The sequence below is a fragment of the Thalassophryne amazonica genome, chromosome 14 (genome assembly GCF_902500255.1).
Source record: "Thalassophryne amazonica chromosome 14, fThaAma1.1, whole genome shotgun sequence".
NCBI lineage: Eukaryota > Metazoa > Chordata > Actinopteri > Batrachoidiformes > Batrachoididae > Thalassophryne > Thalassophryne amazonica.
In genome coordinates this window covers 6128873-6142721 of record NC_047116.1, presented here as the reverse complement: position 1 = coordinate 6142721, position 13849 = coordinate 6128873, and the positions used below count along the sequence as shown (strand labels likewise).

General features: G+C 40.5%; 1 protein-coding gene across 1 annotated transcript in view; it reads right to left on the bottom strand.

The window, feature by feature from the left end:
• The window catches only part of LOC117524464 (SH3 domain-binding protein 4), a 58351-nt gene extending 45343 nt beyond the window's left edge, over window positions 1–13008 (bottom strand). The window contains exon 1 of the mRNA XM_034186255.1: window positions 12894–13008. The gene's annotated coding sequence lies outside the window, so the exon portion shown is untranslated. The remainder of the gene's footprint in view (window positions 1–12893) is intronic.
• Window positions 13009–13849: the final 841 nt, after the last annotated feature.

The window sequence follows — 13849 nt, the reverse complement described above, 5'->3', positions numbered from 1 at the left end:
TCAGAGTGATCACGCCTGATTAATGCACTGTTTAAACAATTAAAGTGCCGTGGCTGTCGGTGATCACCACACCGACAGATCACACAGCACTTCATTCAGATCACACCTGATGGCGCGTGAGTGGCGCTTTAGAAATTTAAATCATCACAGCGTTTCATTATTCAGGTCTGCGATGACCTGATCACATCCGCTGATCAGGAAGTTGCTGCTCGGCTCTTTCACGCCCTCCATTCATTCACGGCAGCATTTACCGCAGTCAGTCCACTCATCAGCATTCTGTACACAATCAAAATGGTCTACCAAGATAAAAAATGAAAATTAAAAAAAATAAAATAATGCTAAATTACTGTTTCTGATGCGCACCACACTGTACAGTACCAACCAGAACCACTGGGTTGAAATGGGGCTGTCGGCAGACGCTGGATAATCGCCAATGTTTGACAGCTGCATTAATTTACAACCCCAGTTCCATTGAAGTTGGGATGTTGTGTAAAATGTAAATACACTCAACAAAAATATAAACGCAACACTTTTGGTTTTGCTCCCATTTTGTACGAGATGAACTCAAAGATCTAAAACTTTTTCCACATACACAATATCACCATTTCCCTCAAATATTGTTCACAAACCAGTCTAAATCTGTGATAGTGAGCACTTCTCCTTTGCTGAGATAATCCATCCCACCTCACAGGTGTGCCATATCAAGATGCTGATTAGACACCATGATTAGTGCACAGGTGTGCCTTAGACTGCTCACAATAAAAGGCCACTCTGAAAGGTGCAGTTTTATCACACAGCACAATGCCACAGATGTCGCAAGATTTGAGGGAGCGTGCAATTGGCATGCTGACAGCAGGAATGTCAACCAGAGCTGTTGCTCGTGTATTGAATGTTCATTTCTCTACCATAAGCTGTCTCCAAAGGCGTTTCAGAGAATTTGGCAGTACAGCCAACCAGCCACATAACCGCAGACCACGTGTAATCACACCAGCCCAGGACCTCCACATCCAGCATGTTCACATCCAAGATCATCTGAGACCAGCCACTCGGACAGCTGCTGAAACAATCGGTTTGCATAACCAAAGAATTTCTGCACAAACTGTCAGAAACCGTCTCAGGGAAGCTCATCTGCATGCTCGTCGTCCTCATCGGGGTCTCGACCTGACTCCAGTTCGTCGTCGTAACCGACTTGAGTGGGCAAATGCTCACATTCGCTGGCGTTTGGCACGTTGGAGAGGTGTTCTCTTCACGGATGAATCCCGGTTCACACTGTCCAGGGTAGATGGCAGACAGCGTGTGTGGCGTCGTGTGGGTGAGCGGTTTTCTGATGTCAATGTTGTGGATCGAGTGGCCCATGGTGGCGGTGGGGTTATGGTATGGGCAGGTGTCTGTTATGGATGAAGAACACAGGTGCATTTTATTGATGGCATTTTGAATGCACAGAGATACCGTGACGAGATCCTGAGGCCCACTGTTGTGCCATACATCCAAGAACATCACCTCATGTTGCAGCAGGATAATGCATGGCCCCATGTTGCAAGGATCTGTGCACAATTCTTGGAAGCTGAAAATGTCCCAGTTCTTGCATGGCCAGCATACTCACCGGACATGTCACCCATTGAGCATGTTTGGGATGCTCTGGACCGGCGTATACGACAGCGTGTACCAGTTCCTGCCAATATCCAGCAACTTCGCACAGCCATTGAAGAGGAGTGGACCAACATTCCACAGGCCACAATTGACAACCTGATCAACTCTATGCGAAGGAGATGTGTTGCACTGCATGAGGCAAATGGCGGTCATACCAGATACTGACTGGTATCCCCCCCAATAAAACAAAACTGCACCTTTCAGAGTGGCCTTTTATTGTGGGCAGTCTAAGGCACATCTGTGCACTAATCACGGTGTCTAATCAGCATCTTGATATGGCACACCTGTGAGGTGGGATGGATTATCTCAGCAAAGGAGAAGTGCTCACTATCACAGATTTAGACTGGTTTGTGAACAATATTTGAGGGAAATGGTGATATTGTGTATGTGGAAAAAGTTTTAGATCTTTGAGTTCATCTCATACAAAGCGGGAGCAAAACCAAAAGTGTTGCGTTTATATTTTGGTTGAGTGTAAAAACAGGATCCAATGATTTGCAAATCCTCTTCAACCTATGTTCAACTAAATACACCACAAAGACAAGATATTTAATGTTCAAAATGATAAACTTTATTGTTTTTGTACAAATATTTGCTCATTTTGAAATGGATGCCTGGAACACGTTTCAAAAAAGCTGGGACAGTGGTATGTTTACCACTGTGTTACATCACCTTTCCTTCTAACAACACTCAATAAGTGTTTGGGAACTGAGGACATTAATTGTTGAAGCTTTGGAGGTCTTAGAATTAGAAAACTTTGGAGGTGGAATTCTTTCCTATTCTTGCTTGATGTACGACTTCAGTTGTTCAACAGTCCGGGGTCTCCGTTGTTGTATTTTGCACTTCATAATGCGCCACACATTTTCAATGGGCGACAGGTCTGGACTGCAGGCAGGCCAGTCTAGTACCCGCACTCTTTTACTACAAAGCCACGCTGTTGTAACACGTGCAGAATGTAGCTTGTCATTGTCTTGCTGAAATAAGCAGGGACGTCCCTGAAAAAGACATTGCTTGGATGGCAGCATGTGTTGCTCCAAAACTTGGATGTACCTTTCAGCATTGATGGTGCCATCACAGATGTGTAAGTTGTCCATGCCATGGGCCCTAACACACCCCCATACCATCACAGATGCTGGCTTTTGAACTTTGCACTGGTAACAATCTGGATGGTCTTTTTCCTCTTTTGTCCGGACGACACGACGTCCATGATTTCCAAAACCAATTTGAAATGTGGACTAATCAGACCACAGCACACTTGTCCACTTTGCGTCTGTCCATTGATGTCCGTTGTTGATGTATGCTTTCACTTTGCATGGTAAAGTTTTAACTTGCACTTGTAGATGTAGTGGCAAACTGTGTTAACTGACAATGGTTTCCTGAAGTGTTCCTGGGCCCACACGGTAAGCTCCTTTACACAATGATGTTGGTTTTTAATGCAGTGCCCCCTGGGGATCGAAGGTCACAGGCATTCAATGTTGGCTTTCAGCCTTGCCGCTTACATGTATAAAGTTCTCCAGATTCTCTAAATCTTCTGATTAAATCTTCTGATTATTATGGACTGTAGATGATGGAATCCCTAAATTTCTTGCAATTGAATGTTGAGAAATATTGTTCTTAAACTGCTGGACTATTTTTCACGCAGTAGTTCACAAAGTGGTGATCCTCACCCCATCTTTGCTTGTGAACGGCTGAGACTTTTGGGGATGCTCCTTTTATACCCAATCATGACACTCACCTGTTTCCAATTAGGTGTTCTTTGAGCATTCATCAACTTTTCCAGTCTTTTGTTGCCCCGTCCCAACTTTTTTGAAATGTGTTGCAGGCATCCATTTCAAAATGAGCAAATATTTGCACAAAAACAATAAAGTTTATCAGTTTGAACATTAAATATCTTGTCTATGTGGTGTATTCAATTGAATATAGGTTGAAGAGGATTTGAAAATCATTGTATAACATTTTTATTCACATTTTACACAACGTCCCAACTTCATTGGAATTGGGGTTGTATTAGACGTACAACAATGTGTGCCAGCGTTTTTAATACGGTGGGCATACGCTGGATAAATTTTCAAGGTGTGACAAGGCCTTAAGACACAGAATGTGTCTCTCATTCAGATATTCTTCTTCTTACTGTATGGCAGTTGGTATACAGGTTGTGTTCGTGCCACCTTCTGCTCCAGAGTGTGAATGAAGGGACCTCATTTAGTATACATGAGTAGCGTGCCATTCATGTAGAATGTGTCGTCTTGTTCTCATAGATGACAATACAGTATTTATTTTTTTCATATAAGTCGCATGGCCTCCTGTGCCAGTTAACAAAGTGACTTATTTTCCAGAGCAAACAGTAAGTGGCACAATACAACCCCTGGCAATAATTATGGAATCACCGGCCTCAGAGGATGTTCATTCAGTTGTTTAATTTTGTAAACAAAAAGCAGATCACAGACATGACACAAAACTAAAGTAATTTCAAATGGCAACTTTCTGGCTTTAAGAAACACTATAAGAAATCAGGAAAAAAAATTGTGGCTGTCAGTAACGGTTACTTTTTTAGACCAAGCAGAGGGAAAAAAATATGGACTCACTCAATTCTGAGGAATAAATTATGGAAACACCCTGTAAATTTTCATCCCCAAAACTAACACCTGCATCAAATCAGATCTGCTCGTTAGTCTGCATCTAAAAAGGAGTGAACACACCTTGGAGAGCTGTTGCACCAAGTGGACTGACATGAATCATGGCTCCAACACGAGAGATGTCTACTACTGGATACTGGTAGACCAAGGAAGACATCAAAGCGTCAAGACAGAAAACAAAGCAATATGTCTCAAAAATCGAAAATGCACAACAAAACAAATGAGGAACGAATGGGAGGAAACTGGAGTCAACGTCTGTGACCGAACTGTAAGAAACCGCCTAAAGGAAATGGGATTTACATACAGAAAAGCTAAACGAAAGCCATCATTAACACCTAAACAGAAAAAAACAAGGTTACAATGGGCTAAGAAAAAGCAATTGTGGACTGTGGATGACTGGATGAAAGTCATATTCAGTGATGAATCTCGAATCTGCATTGGGCAAGGTGATGATGCTGGAACTTTTGTTTGGTGCCGTTCCAATGAGACTTATAAAGATGACTGCCTGAAGAGAACATGTAAATTTCCACAGTCATTGATGCTATGGGGCTGCATGTCAGGTAAAGGCACTGGGGAGATGGCTGTCATTACATCATCAATAAATGCACAAGTTTACGTTGATATTTTGGACACTTTTCTTATCCCATCAATTGAAAGGATGTTTGGGGATGATGAAATCATTTTTCAAGATGATAATGCATCTTGCCATAGAGCAAAAACTGTGAAAACATTCCTTGCAAAAAGACACATAGGGTCAATGTCATGGCCTGCAAATAGTCCGGATCTTAATCCAATTGAAAATCTTTGGTGGAAGTTGAAGAAAATGGTCCATGACAAGGCTCCAACCTGCAAAGCTGATCTGGCAACAGCAATCAGAGAAAGTTGGAGCCAGATTAATGAAAAGTACTGTTTGTCACTCATTAAGTCCATGCCTCAGAGACTGCAAGCTGTTATAAAAGCCAGAGGTGGTGCAACAAAATACTAGTGATGTGTTGGAGCGTTCTTTTGTTTTTCATGATTCCATAATTTTTTCCTCAGAATTGAGTGATTCCATATTTTTTTTTCCCTCTGCTTGGTCTAAAAAAGTAACCCTTACTGACTGCCACAATTTTTTTTCCTGATTTCTTACAGTGTTTCTTAAAGCCAGGAAGTTGCCATTTGAAATGACTTTAGTTTTATGTCACGTCTGTGATCTGCTTTTTTTCTACAAAATTAAACAACTGAATGAACATCCTCCGAGGCCGGTGATTCCATAATTTTTGCCAGGGGTTGTAGCTGCTAATGAAAATGACTGGTAGCTGCAGTCCGACAGTAAAAACAGAGGGCTATATGGGAAGCAAAACAAACACAAATAAGAAGTATGTTTCGTTCTTGACAACTGGTAGATGTGGCTTGTGGGCATTCCGGGGTGAATTCTGGCTCCTGCTGATAAAGAGCAGGAGGTGATGTTTGGGTCTGGTGGAGGTGTAAAGATGGACTTAATCCCTGACAGGTAAAGCTGGTGAGCAGCTGCACTGGGCAGAGCTTTGGCACAGCTGAATCCTCTCTGTTCAGAGTAGTGCCATAATGAGCTGGAACTGAGATTCAGCGACACCTTCACGTTTAAACAATGAATTCTATTCATGTCCAGCTGCAACTTGAAAGTACCCACTCAGTGATGGGGACGACAGGCTTTGCCCAGATTGTGGAAAATCCAACTTGGAAGCAATGACACATTATTGCCACCGAAGAGGTCATGTTACTGTCAGTGCCGGTGTTTAGTAGGATTCCTCGAAACATTCTCATCAGATCTGCATGCAACTGCACCCAAGAAACCTTATCAAGAGGTGGAACCCAATCAAATCTATGGTTAATTGGGATCTGGACTGGTTTTCCATGTGCTGAGCAGGGCAAGCACAAGATTTACAACTCGGTCAGTGAGTCCACAAAATTTTCATAAGTGACTCCATAAAAATGCCAGCATGTTCATCTTTGAAATGTTGACGTCTGACAGATCCAGATAGGGATCAGTGAACCTTCTATTTTGGGCAACATTGGTAACTTAACATGCACAATAACCCTAAAATCAAATAAAGCGAGCTAAGCTTATGAAGTTGCATGGAAGCCTTGTTACTATTTGCAGGATCCTAGTGGCCACTAGAGGCCACTATTGCTTGCTCAAAGTCCAGCAACATAAAACAAAAAAAGCAGCAGTTGAGAAGCTTGAATCAGTTAATTGCTGTTTTCGCATGATGAACACCTTAAATAATTAGAGATCAAACTAATGCTATTGTATGAGGCAAAAAATGTGAATAAACTGATTCTTGTTCCACTGAACAGACCATCATCGTTGAGGTAAATGTGCAATTTAATTAAATATTTGGAAACCTTTTTAAAATATTTGTAAAAGATAACAGCATTAGCTTAGCCTAGCTAACCTGTCATTTCTGTTCATGTTGTCTCAGAGTCCAAACAAATCTTGTGCCAAGCAGTATGAAGTTTATATTCCCTTCATTTTATTCCAGAGCACAGTCTTTCAGTTTGACAGCATGATTTCTTAAATTTACTCAAAGCCAGTATATCTCTCTCAGACCTTCGTGTTCTTGTTCTTGTTCTTATTCGATGACCGTTGGTTTAGGTTCATGGTGTGTTACCGCTACATTTTGCTCCAGAGTGTGAATCACAGCACCTCATCCTGTATACAAAAATCAGCCATTGTTAACGAACTAATTTCAGCTCTTCTGGCAGCATAAAGATTTTTTTCTCCTTTAAATTAACATTTGCTAACCGCTTCAAAGGTTTGTTGATATTACAAAATATTACGAACAAAGAGAACATCTCTAAGAGGAATGAACTCTGCTGCAAGTATCATCCAAAAACCAACAAAAGCAGACGTGTACTTCAGTGTGATGAATTACTTCACCAAATTTCAGCTCCCTGATTTCCGTACGGAATTTAAATGCATGCAAAGCAGTACGGCTGTCACACACATTCATCAGCCAGCTTTGAAAGCGCCTTCAACTCTGCATAAATCACGCTCTTAATTACAGTGTATTCAGAAAGTATTCACAGGGTTAAACTTTTTTCCACATTTTATGTTACAGCCTCATTTCAAAATTCATTAGTAATTCATTTTTAAATAATTAGAAAATTAGTAAATTTATTTTCCCCTCAAACTTCTACTCACAACAAACCATAATGACAAGATGATAAAACTTTTTTTTATTTAAAAAAAAATATTTAAAAAATCACATGTCCATAAGTACTCACAGCCTTTGCTCAATACTTTGTTGATGCTCCTTTGTCAGCAATTCCAGCTTCAAGTCTTCTTGAATATGATGCCATAAGCTTGGTGCACCTATCTTTGGACAGTTTGGTCCATTCCTCTTTGCAGCACCTCTCAAGCTCCATCAGGTTGGATGGGGAGCGTCGGTGCACAGACATTTTCAGATCTCTCCAGAGATGTTCAGTCGGATTCAGGTCTGGGCTCTGGCTGGGCCACTCAAGGACATTCACAGAGTTGTCCTGAAGCCACTCCTTTGATATCTTGGCTGTGTGTTTAGGGTCATTGTCCTGCTGAAAGATGAACCGTCACCCCAGCCTGAGGTCCAGAGCGCTCTGGAGCAGGTTTTCATCCTGGATGTCTCTGTATATTGCTGCATTCATCTTTCCCTCAATCCTGACTAGTCTCTCAGTTCCTGTGGCTGAAAAACATCCCCACAGCATGATGCTGCCACCACCATGCTTCACTGTAGGGATGGTGCCTGGTTTCCTCCAAACATTACACCAAAGAGTTCAATCTTTGTCTCATCAGACAAGAGAATTTTGTTTCTCCTGGTCTGAAAGTCCTTCAGGTGCCTTTTAGCCAAACTCCAGGTGGGCTGCCATGTGCCTTTTACTAAGGAGTGGCTTCTGTCTGGCCACGCTACCATACAGGCCTGATTGGTGGATTGCTGCAGAGATGGTTGCCCTTTGGAAGGTTCTCCTCTCTCCAAAGAGGAATGCTGGAGTTCTGACAGAGTGACCATCAGGTTCTTGGTCATCTCCCTGACAAAGGACCTTCTCCCCCGATTGCTCAGTTTACACTGGCGGCCAGCTCTAGGAAGAGTCCTGGTGGATCTGAACTTCTTCCATTTACAGATGATGGAGGCCACTGTGCTCATTGGGACCTTCAAAGCAGCAGAAATCTCTGAGGTCTACAGACAAATCCTCTGACTTCAAGCTTAATTTGTGCTCTGACTGTCAACTGTGGGACCTTATATGTAGACAGGTGTGTGTCTTTCCAAATCATGTCCAATCAACTGAATTTACCCCAGGTGGACTCCAGTTAAGCTGTAAAGAACATCTCAAGGGTAATCAATGGAAATAGGAGGCACCTCAGCTCAATTTTGAGCTTAATGGAAAAGGCTGTGAATACTTATGTAAAAGTGATTCCAAAGGGTTTATATTTTTAATGAATTTGAAAAAAAAAAAACTTTTCACACATTGTCATTATGGGGTATTATGTGTAGAAATTTGAGGGGAAAAATGAATTTACTCCATTTAAAGCTGTATCATAACAACATGTGGAAAAAGTGAATCACTGTGAATACTTTCTGGATCCAGTGAAAATTCACTAATGCAACATCATGTAGAGAAAAGTCGATTTTCACAAAGAGATTGCCATCATGTAGTGAGGCTGTGACACTAGCAGCTAATTAATGTTCAGATAAAGCCTTATTTGCTAACTGTGCACATGGCTAAGGGGTTGTAGCTCAAACTGTCGAATAGAAATGAAGTACAGATTTATCCAACAGTCTGAGGATTAACAAATCAAACTCCAACAACATTGGAGATTGTATAGAAAACACTGTTTTGTGAAATATAATGTTATATGTGTTCTATTACTAATACTGGACAAGATGTGAAGTAAAAAACAAACTATAAAAAGGCAAAATAATTCTTTGTTTCTGGGCTTCTAAATGATTAATTCTTGCAAACAAAGGCCACATATCTGGAGGTAGAGAGTCGGGGACCTGCCAGGACCTGTCTGCAAGTTACGTCAATGCAAAGCAACAAACAACATGCAAGTCAGCTGGCATAAAATCTGAACAATGGATTATCTGGTGTAAAAGCCAGCGTGTGTACGTGTCCAGAATGAGACTTTAGCCCCTTGTTGGGACCTCGGGTGCAGTGATGGAGAAATCGATCATTGGGAACAACCCGTCCAGATGATTAAAGTCCCTCATCACTGCTAGCTAACCTATTGAGTTTGCTTGACGTCATCACATGATGTTATTGACATCTAGTTTCTGATACAGTTGCTCGTCCCACAAGAGCAGAGGTCTATACAGAAACCATGCTTCAATGTGTCACAGATTGTGAGATAAGGTCATTAATGAAGTTTACACAGTGACTTGTGATTTGACCTTGACTCCAGTCTTGTGACTTTGCCGTGCCGTGTTGTGGAAGGTCAGACCACTGAGTTTATGCACCAAGTTTGATTGAAACTGCTCTTTGCTTTTTGAAGATATTGGCGCGAACAGACGCTGCTGTGATAACGGCGTCTTTCACATGGAGGGGAATCAAAGGGATCAAAGTGAAAACTGAGTGTCACAGAGCGTTAAGACGGATTGCAAGACCACAACTGTTATTACAATAACAAACCAAAAGGTTTGATTATGGCAGGCTGGGTACTAGTAAAGTACTGGTTAACATTATGTCATGTATGTTATGTCTATATGTTGACTATTTTTCTGCATGATTTGATGTGTACCATGTGTGCCCCCTCCCCCTCAACAATATTGAGCATAATTTTCTGTGCTTGAAATGCTGTGATTCTAGAGTCTTGACAGTTAAAATGAGCCCTGGATAAGCTGTTTGTTAGTGAGATAAAGATTTGACATGCTACGTGATGAATATTGTGTTTTCTGGAGCACAAGTCCCTTTTTTTTTTTAACTAGTTCATGAGGTCTAGTGATCTCAGTTGTGAATTATACCAACAATTTTGTTCTTCTTCTTCTTGATGATAATGTTTGTAATTACTGTTAACAATAATCATAATAATAATAATAATAATAATAATAATAACAACTTGAGGGCTTCCTCAAAAATCTGATGTTCACTTCTGCATCTTGTGCACTGGTCATCTTGTTCGACTTGCACTCTGGGGAGACTTTTGTTTTGTTTTTGTTTCCTCTTGTCACCACAATACACAATACAATACAGTACTTAACTTTTCTTGAGTCCGCTTGATCTATTATTGAAGTTTTTTCAATGCACGTACAGTAGTGTTCAGAATAATAGTAGTGCTGCGTGACTAAAAAGATTAATCCAGGTTTTCAGTATATTTCTTATTGTTACATGGGAAACAAGGTACCAGTAGATTCAGTAGATTCTCACAAATCCAACAAGACCAAGCATTCATGATATGCACACTCTTAAGGCTATGAAATTGGGCTATTAGTAAAAAAAAGTAGAAAAGGGGGTGTTCACAATAATAGTAGCATCTGCTGTTGATGCTACAAACTCAAAACTATTATGTTCAAACTGCTTTTTTAGCAATCATGTGAATCACTAAACTAGTATTTAGTTGTATAACCACAGTTTTTCATGATTTCTTCACATCTGGGAGGCATTAATTTAGTTGGTTTGGAACCAAGATTTTGCTGGTTTACTAGTGTGCTTGGGGTCATTGTCTTGTTGAAACACCCATTTCAAGGGCATGTCCTCTTCACCGTGAGGCAACATGACCTCTTCAAGTATTTTGACATATCCAAACTGATCCATGATACCTGGTATGTGATATATAGGCCCAACACCATAGTAGGAGAAACATGCCCATATCATGATGCTTGCATCACCATGCTTCACTGTCTTCACTGTGAACTGTGGCTTGAATTCAGAGTTTGGGGGTCGTCTCACAAACTGTCTGTGGCCCTTGGACCCAAAAAGAACAATTTTACTCTCATCAGTCCACAAAATATTCCTCCATTTCTCTTTAGGCCAGTTGATGTGTTCTTTGGCAAATTGTAACCTCTTCTGCACATGTCTTTTATTTAACAGAGGGACTTTGCGGGGGATTCTTGCAAATAAATTAGCTTCACACAGGCGTCTTCGAACTCACAGCACTTACAGGTAACTCCAGACTGTCTTTGATCATCCTGGAGCTGATCAATGGGTGAGCCTTTGCCATTCTGGTTATTCTTCTATCTATTTGGATGGTTGGTTTCTGTTTTCTTCCACGCGTCTCTGTTTTTTATGTCCATTTTAAAGCATTGGAGATCATTGTAGATGAACAGCCTATAATTTTTTGCACCTGCGTATACGTTTTCTCCTCTCCAATCAACTTTTTAATCAAACTACACTGTTCTTCTGAACAGTGTCTTGAACGTCCCATTTTCCTCAGGCTTTCAAAGAGAAAAGCATGTTCAACAGGTGCTGGCTTCATCCTTAAATAGGGGACACCTGATTCACACCTGTTTGTTCCACAAAACTGATGAACTCACTGACTGAATGCCACACTACTATTATTGTGAACACCCCCTTTTCTACTTTTTTTTACTAATAGCCCGATTTCATAGCCTTAAGAGTGTGCATATCATGAATGCTTGGTCTTGTTGGATTTGTGAGAATCTACTGAATCTACTGGTACCTTGTTTCCCAGGTAACAATAAGAAATATATTCAAAACCTGGATTAATCTTTTTAGTCACATAGCACTACTATTATTCTGAACACTACTGTACATGGATGGATGTGTTTACTGTATTTAGTAAATACCAGTTAATCATGAACAGTATTTGCTGTTTAGTTAATGATGAAAATAATAAAGATTTTATTATCAAATTATTTTACGCCCAGCAGCTCCTTAATTTTTACACCAACAGGCACAGCAGAAACTGATCCTAAAAATGTTTTATTGTTTTAAAGGATGAATCAACTCTGTGTCTGGGAGCTGTTTTACACTCAAACGTTAAAATCTGGTCTTGTCTAAAAAAACAAAGCCCCATTAAACATAAGCGTCAAACGTTCCCGGTCTCCCCTATTAGTTTTTGCACAACACCTGTAACTGTCAGATCAAATGAAACCAGGTTTACAGTGTGAAAGCTCTGATCCGGTTCCTGAGCCTGATGATAAATCCTCAGCTGGGGGATCTGGACTTTGTGTTGTTTTGTCTGTTTTATCACCATGGCAACCAGAGCCCCAAATGAGTCTTTAATTTTTTTCAAACCATCATGAGGCTTTAAATGGTTAAAACGGTTTTCTGAGCAGCCAGTAAATTGTAAACACATTAACACACCAGCAGCTTTTCAGTTTTCAGACAAAACGACGCGGTTTTGCTTTTTTTCGTGGCGCTTTAAGGATCAGGAACCACTGCAGAAAGAAGACAAATGAAGCTCAAAGGTCCCCCCCCCCCCCCCCACCAAAAAAAAAAAAAAAAAATCTGCTCTCTTTGACCGATTCAACGTCGTTTGCTCCCGTAAAAATCCAGCGATTTACTGCCGTTTGACACTGTGTGTGTTTGGATTTAGAGTGAAAAGTTGTGTCTAAATTTTTTGGCTTTATGGATGGACTCTTCTCCCTTTGGACGAAAGCAAGATTTTTGCGAAGCTCACAACAAACGGGGCATAAAGACGAGATGTCGGCTTACCTGCCGGAGGCGAAGATCAAGTTTATTCCCATGAAGAAACTGCTGGAAGCGGAGCGGCGAGTGTGAAGCTCCTGCTCGGTTCAGACCGCCGTGTTTGTCCCGGAGGAGAGCGGTACATCCCGGCTGACGTCAGCGGCTCAAGGCGGGGCTTCCCCGGGAGCCGTGACGTTACCGGGCACGCGTGCCCGAAACGTAAAATAAAATATTTTTGCTTCAGAGATGCTGTTTGTTACTATGTCAACCAAAAAAAAAGTTACTCCAATTTTTTTTATTATTATTATTCTGTATTCTAAATTCTTTGTAGTTATATCTATATTTAAATGCTATATATATATATATATATATATATATACCAATGTTATGGTATTATACACCAAATTATTATTATTATTATTATTATTATTATTATTAAATCTTGTAGTGAGCATCTTGCATGGCCGCACCCTCACCCGTGGGTTAGTGTGTGTTTTAATGAGTGAATGTGAAGCATAATTGTAAAGCACTATATAAATGCAGTCCATTTACCATTATAATTGTGTGCTTGTATTGACTTTTGAATGTTCATATGTTCATCTTTTTGTATTGCTTTTAGTGTCGTTTGAACGCATTTATTTATTTATATGTATGGGTCTTTGTTACTCATGTGTTCTTCGATGCATACATACATACGTACATACATACATACGTACATACATACGTACATACGTACATACATACATACGTACATACATACATACATACGTACATACATACATACGTACATACGTACGTACATACATACATACGTACATACGTACATACATACATACATACATACATACATACATACATACATACGTACATACATACATACGTACATACATACATACGTACGTACATACATACGTACGTACATACATACATACGTACATACATACATACATACGTACATACATACATACGTACATACGTACATA